The sequence below is a fragment of the Labrus mixtus genome, chromosome 12, assembly GCF_963584025.1.
Source record: "Labrus mixtus chromosome 12, fLabMix1.1, whole genome shotgun sequence".
Classification (NCBI taxonomy): domain Eukaryota; kingdom Metazoa; phylum Chordata; class Actinopteri; order Labriformes; family Labridae; genus Labrus; species Labrus mixtus.
In genome coordinates, this window is record NC_083623.1 from 3,221,882 (window position 1) to 3,229,381 (window position 7,500).

Below are 7,500 nucleotides of genomic sequence, written 5' to 3' on the forward strand. Positions count from 1 at the left end.
AGGAAGTAACGAACGAAGCAACGGAGAGAATATTTGTCTTTCTATCAATGCTACGTGTAGTTGAACAGAATCACAACATGAACTAAAGAGTGGAGATGAGCATACTGGAGAACAGGAAACAGAATGCAGCAGGTTCATTAGAGCACAGATGGTAGAGGTCGTCTATGCACCGTGTAGCAGTCACAGTATATAAACCTCACTCCCCCCTCCTATTGGCTCGAGGTGAATTCTCTGGAGAATATCCTGCTGCGTTCTCACATCAGCACACTCAGACTTTCTGCAGAAGAAATACTCGGGGTGAAGTCAGAGTGAAAAATGTGGATGTTGCGTTCACATATTCAGCTCCTCCGGGAAATCTCCAGAGTTTTTCATGAGTTTTCTGCAGGTGTGAACGCTCTGTAATAGTACTGCTGTGTTCCTATTGTTCTACCTCTGTGTCCAAACACCCAAACTAAATCCTTCAGCGTGTGAAACCTTCTGAAGAATGAAAAATAATATTAAAGTAAAAAAAAAAAGATCATCTGCAGTTTAAGGATTTTTTTAAATGACTTTGTTAAAAAAATGAAAGTTTAGGACTACAAGTGTAGTTTTGTTCCTCTCTTGCGTTTAGACTTCCTGCTTCTGTTTGATGCCACCTGTCAATCATGTCCACATATTTCTCCCCATCGTGGCATGCAGACCTTTCCAGATTTTTTTGGGTCACTGGGTCAAGTGCAGCACTTACCAGAACCACCATGCTGTGCAAACCGGCTGCTTAATTATCTTAACCTATATATATAATATTTGATAAATCTTATCGGTGGGTCCAAGTGGTGCAGGGGAACTTCTGGATTGGACTACAGTCAGAGGCGGCTCGCGGCCTTTGATTTGCCGTCTGGAGGAAACCGTTTTTAATCTAATGTTTATGTAACAACTACCACGCCGACTGACTGATAACAGAGTCAGCCACGTGTGAGATAATCAGAACATTTTCAGTCCATGCAAAAAAACCTCCTCGTGAAGCAGCTTCCTCCTGCCAGAACTCGCCCACTGAGCCGTGTGAGGCGAGGTGAGACAGTGTGTGTGTGTGTGTCTGTGTGTGCAAAAAAAAGATCATTCCCATTAAAACTAGTCAAACAGAAAGAAACAAAAGACAGCGTGTGTGTCTGTTTGTGTATCGTCTCGTACTCCAGAACATGATGTAATTACTCAGTTGTTGCTATTGCGGCGTCGCCAAGGACCAAAACAACCAGAACATCACCAACCGCCTCGTGTGTGTGTGTGTGTAAATGTGTGTGTGTGTGTGTGTGTGAGTCCAGTAAATATTTTGCGGTATTCCATGGTATCACTGTTGTTTGTGTATGCTGGCTGCCATAGCAACCGTGTTGCCATTCCCATCGGAGGGAGGGAGGGGCCATGTGATGCAGAGCGAGGGAGGGAAAGTATTTTATTAAATCTCTTTTTAAGACCGAAGCCAACAAAGTGATTGGACGTCAGGCGGTTTTTGTTTTGACAGACTGTACAGACTTTGTTGTTGATTTATTTATCGTAGTGATGATGGAGCATCTTGGCTGAACGCACTTCATGTGGAGGTGACTCGGCTAAGTGTTTTTCTCCTTCAGAGTTTTTAGAGTCTTTATCAAGTTATGAGTTATTGATTTATTGATTTATTGTCTGTTTCTGCACAGAGTTTATATTCTTATAGAGACTTTGCAATCAAATATAGTTTATAGACGGAGCGTGAAATGGACAGTTTGTAGCTTTGGCAAATTTTCAACAAATCTCTTGTTGGGCTGGTAAACGGACTTGAGCTTTTACACTGCAGGTCACACCTACACACTGATACACTTATATAGTTAGAAATTTAAAATACAACAACCCGCTCTGGTTTGATTTTAGTGACCTCTTGACCTTTGTTGTAGAAGATTTTCTATTTGGGATGAACTTTATAAATATATTTGTGTTTGGGATCCAGAGTTCACGGTTCTTTATGAAGAAAGATGATCAAATATAAACTTTATTTTTGGTTATTTTTTGGTCTGATTCAGAAGATGTCAGCTGTGTGTGTGTGTGTGTGTGTGTGTGTGTGTGTGTGTGTGTGTGTGTGTGTGAGGCAAACAGCCACTGAACAACAAACAACTGCAGTTCCTCGAGTGTCCACTTGGGGTTGGCGCCAGAAATCAAAGAATCCCCAATAGATCCCATATTAAAACCTGAGGACATGTGTACAGCTAGGTTTGATCATATTAGACTTAAGAGTTTTGCAGCTGAGTTGACTTACAGGTGAGCGACTTACAGCTGTTTGCAATGAGCTTTAAGCCCCGCCTTGCTGCGGAGAAAATACTAGGAGGCTGGCTGGACAAACTCCCGGTGAAGTCTGAGAGAAAATATCAGGTGTGAAAGCCTTTTAAGATTTAGAATTATTTTTAAATAAAATGCAACAACATCAGTGTGAAAGAAAAGAAATCGCATGAAAATAATGACCTAACATTGGTACATCTTTAAACGCTGCCTCAAACCGTTTTAGTCCACAGCGTTGCTTCAGATTCTCAGAGTGTGTCTCTGATAGAAAGTGGAACACGGTCGTCCCTCCGTGACACGATAAGCTCCTTAACTTGGACGACTTTTACCAAAAATGTCGACTGGAGACGTTTCATCAGCATTCAGGGTTCAAGTGGAGTTCAGTTTAAAACCATGTATCTGTGCAGGACACCAGGACTGAGCAGAAACCCTCTGAGCTGCTGCTCTGTGTGTAACAGCAGCTCCTTAAAGGGCCCTCACTGCTCATGGAACAAAGTGAAAACTAGAAAATACACAAAACACTTTCAAGTTGTCTTTTGATCTGTGCTGCACCTAGCATCTTTGCCGTTTGGTTATGTGACTTAGAAAAGCAGTGTTGACCAGTATAGATGTTTTCTCTATTTATTTGGGTGTCTGGAATTTAGTACAGGAAGTGTTCTGGTTTCTGGTTGTAGTATTAATTTCAATCAGGAGAGACTTAATTAAGAATGAACATTTATTTATTTAACAATTCAGGAACTAAATGTGAAAAGTCTTTGGGGATTAGACTCTGTCATGATGACTTCATGCACTCAGAGGGGTAGTGAGGCCGACAGCAGGATAGGATACCCCCCCGATGGAGTCTAGACCCTGGTGGTGGTGATAGAAGAATGCAGGATGTGATGAGGAGTGGGTCTTGTCTCTTTAAGCTCCCAAAAATACCTTATTTCTTCATTCAACTTGAGCCAGTAATCTGCCCGACGCTCTGTCGCTAGAGCCAATCAATGAGATTTCCTGACTTCCTTAAATCTTAAATGCATCAGAAGTGATAGTTTAGTATCCATTTCTCTTGAGGACGGACCAGACAAAGCTTGACTCTTTATTTTTTTTACAAATCTGCATCATGAGGATGTTGTTTCATACCGCTGCAGAGTGAAGCCTCGGTGTAACTTACTATTTACAGTTCAACTCAGACTCACCAGAAACAGATGAACGAGCGCTCCTTCAGGGGATGCAATGAACCAAGAGATAAGAGTGTTTATTTTGCAGACGTGCAGGAACACACTGTCTCTTCTCAAGCTCCTCATTGGACAGTAAACCACGCAGCGTGATCTATTTCTAGTGCGTAGATTTCAGTTTTTTCAAAGAAGAAAACCCACGAACCTGACCTCACCCAACCCCAGCTGTGTGAAATGGTTTGTCCCAATTTTAGCTCCGGACCACAAGAATGAACCACTGCTGTTCGCTGAACAGGGGGGGATTTTCCGCGGAGGCTGAAAGCTGGCGGCTGGAGCAAAACCCCAAAACCTCTGGGGGGGGGGGGGGGCAGACCGAGACAGACCGAGGGAGAGAGGGACAGCGAGGATAAAGGGAGTATTATTTACGAGTGGCAGAGACTAAACTTAAACATGACCAAGAGACTGGAATTCCACAGAGGCACCCTGGGTAAAAGTGCAGCGTCAGCGTGTGCGTGTGTGTGTGTGTGTGTGTGTGTGTGTGTGTGTGTGTGTGTACAGTATAATGATGGGAGGGAAACCTAGAATTTAAGACCCCAGGAGAGAGAGCTCTTCTGCCCGTCCTCGTCTGAGATGTTTTTATTCTTGTTAGTTTTTCACATTCTTGGCGTCTTCAGTCTGACCGTTTTTAAATCCATCGGAGAAGCCGGACCGGTCACAGGAAGGTTGTGACACCGTGACCTCCTCCGTCTGTGCACAGAACACAACGCACTCTGCCCGATCAGAGACGGGCTTGATTTTCCTGCCACACCAACTTTGAAACTCAATTAATAATACAAGAGGCTTTGGTTACATAATCCCTCCTCATCCTGAATGTTTGCAGGACTCTGAGGGTCAAGATTCAAGATTTTTATTTGTCACATGCTCATACAGATGTGCAGTGAAATGTAAAGACTGTTCCGCAAGGCCATGCAATAAACACTCAAATTACTAAAACACATAAATACAGTAAAATAGAATATAATGTAAAATTTAAAAATAAATATTTGAATATACAAAATATAGAATAATGTAAACAGTGTAAAGTGTCCAGGGTGTCAAAGTGCAATGTGCAGATTGTAATGTGTGGTGTGTGTGCATCATGTAGTCACAGTTCTGTTTTGTTTTTAACTGAGGAGAGTGGAGTTAACAGTCCGGACAGCCTGAGGAAAGAAGCTCTTCCTGAGTCTTTCTGTGGTCGCCTTGATGTGTCGAAGGCGCCTGCCAGAGGGTAGCCACGTAAACAGTCCGTTACCTGGGTGGTGGGGATCACTCATGATCCTCTTTGCCCTGGCTGTGCGCCTCCTTGTGAAGATGTCCTGGAGGGTGGGGAGTGTTGTACCCATGGTACGCTCTGCTGACTTCAGCACCCTCTGCAGGGCTCTTCGGTCACGCACAGTGCTGTTCCTGTACCACTGGGTGATGTTTCCAGTCAGCACACTCTCCACCGCTCCGCAATAAAAAGTCTTCAGGACCTTCAGAGACTTTGAATTTTCTCAGTGGGGTGTAATCCCTCTGCTGTCCTCTCCTGAAGTCCACAATCAGCTCCTTGGTTTTGCTGACGTTCAGGAGCAGGTTGTTGTCCTGGCACCACTGTGTCAGGTTTCCAACCTCCCCCGTATACGTCTGCTCATCATTGTTGCTGATGTGACCAACAACCACCGTGTCATCTGCAAATTTCACGATGATGTTGGAGCTGCTTGTGGCCACACAGTCAAGTGTGTACAGGGTGAAGAGCAGGGGGCTGAGAACACAGCCCTGTGGTGCTCCGGTGTTGAGGGTGCAGGGGCTGGAGGTGTGTCTGCCCACTCTGACCACCTGGGATCTGTTCGTCAGGAAGTCCAGGATCCAAGCACACAGGGGGGTGTTAAGTCCGAGGTTGATCAGCTTGGAATGGAGGTGGGCGGGGACTATGGTGTTGAAAGTTGAACTAAAATCAATGAACAGCAGTCTCACATAGTCCCCCTTCCTTCTGTCCAGATGGGTCGCATGTAAGATCACACCTACAGATCGTTTGCTCTGGTCTGAATCATGGAGCAGGTTCTTCTATTGTTGCTTAATCACCTCACCTTTGGTTTGTGTTCACACGGGATCAAGATGTGTGATGCACGAGGAAAATGTTAACTTATTTAGTTTATATATAAACATATGTAATTGGTAAGGTTGTCAAAAATGATCAAAAAGTATCACAATACAGGTGCGTAGGAGAGGCATTTAGGGCCCGACGGATATGGGATTTTTGGGACCTATACCAATTTTGGGGGAAAAAAGCCCGGCTCAGTTTCGGCAGATGGCTGCTAGTCATGAGTCTGGTTTTTCATAAGATTTCTGCTTCTTAAAGAAGACATATTATCCCCCTCCTCCACCTTTTCAAACAGTCCCCCTGTGGTCTAAATGAAACATCTGTGCTGTGCTTTGTTCAAAATATAACATGAATCAAGCACCAGAGGAGGTTTGTGACCCTGTATAAACCAGCTCTCTCAGAACGCTCCGTTTTGGTGTGTGTGTCTCTTTAAATGTAATGACCCCCCCGAGTTTTCCCCGTAGACATCACTCCTCTGTAATGAAAATAAAAATGACAGACCGTGTAAAAGTTTTGTTCTAGTCTGGGGGTGGAGTCCATAGGTGGAGATACCAGGGGAGGGGAGGAGATTTTTTTTTACCTGAATCCCACTGTGACATCACAAGGAGAGCACATTTGACACGGATAATTTTTCTCTGTGTTGTAAGACTTCTGCAGACCACAAACAAAGGACTGGATGGTTTATTTCACATTTTGTGGGTCAGTAGACTCTCAGGTTACACAGATAAATGTTCAGAAACACTGAAGAAGAGGATTTTTTATAATATGTCAACTTTAAATAACGTTTTTTACTGACACTGTCATTTTGCTAAATGTTGCCCAAATCATCTTCCGAGCAGATTGGGGAGGTTAAAATCACTCTTAACACACCTCGCACTACAGGAGAATCTGACAAGATAATCAAGCTGACTCCGGTCAGGGGGCGGAGTCAGGCCCGAAATCAGACTGATTATCTGGTATTGAGTTCCCTGCTTTAGACAGTGTGCAGGAGTTTTACCACGTTTTGGGTGCTCAGGACTTCTATGTTTGTCGTTGTATTATTGAAACTGTCATAGACATTGTTTGATTTTTACCTGGTACCCTGACGTCCCTACTTGTCTGAGTCCGATAAAAAACAATGCTAAGAAACATCTCTGTCAGCATCACATAAACACTGCTCATCGTCTCCAGCAGCCAGTCTGGGAGTAATTAACAGATGGAAGATTCCCAGTTGATGTTTTTCTCATCGTAACATAACGAGGCTCGACTGCTGGAGAGACAAAAGAGCCCAGAGGTCTGACTTCACCCACACACACACACACACACACACACACACACACACACACACACACACACACAGCTGTGCTCCTGAGAGTGCAGCTGAGGTAAGAGGTCTCAACTCTGCAGAGACAATTACGCCTGGTTGTGTGTGTGTGTGTGTGTGTGTGTGTTTCTGTGTGTGTGTTTCCGTGAAGGCTCGCTGTATTTGGACTGTGCGTGCCCCCTAGTGGACAAATGAGGTAGTTCATTTAAAATCAGTCCAGACGAGAATACATTACCGACCCTCGTTCTTGTAAAAGTTGTGTGATTTCCGAGGCGTTGTGTGTTTGTTGACTCACAGGGAGCACAAATAAAACACACATTCTCAAGTGTGTGTCGACAGAAAATAGCAGCTCATGTCATGACCTCCATTACGTGTGTTTGTGTGTTTAGAATAATAACACACACACACACACACACACACACCGGCTGTATAAAGGGATGAATGAATTATTTAAACTGAACAAACTAACATCCAGTAATCACCGTTTGAGGAGGCGGAGAAGAAGGACAGTTTTCTAACCCTTAAAAGTAGAGTCTGAAGCTTTGTCCTAAAAAATAAAATATAGAATTATACAAAAGTGAAGCTGCTTCATCGTCCCTTTCCGTACATGTGTGATGGTGACTGAGTCTGCAGAGACTCTG

At 43.9% G+C, this 7,500-nt stretch overlaps 1 protein-coding gene across 1 annotated transcript in view; it reads left to right on the forward strand.

The window, feature by feature from the left end:
• aig1 (androgen-induced 1 (H. sapiens)) overlaps positions 1 to 7,500 on the forward strand; it is a 21,842-nt gene that overhangs the window by 11,070 nt on the left and 3,272 nt on the right. The gene's annotated exons all lie outside the window — the stretch shown is intronic.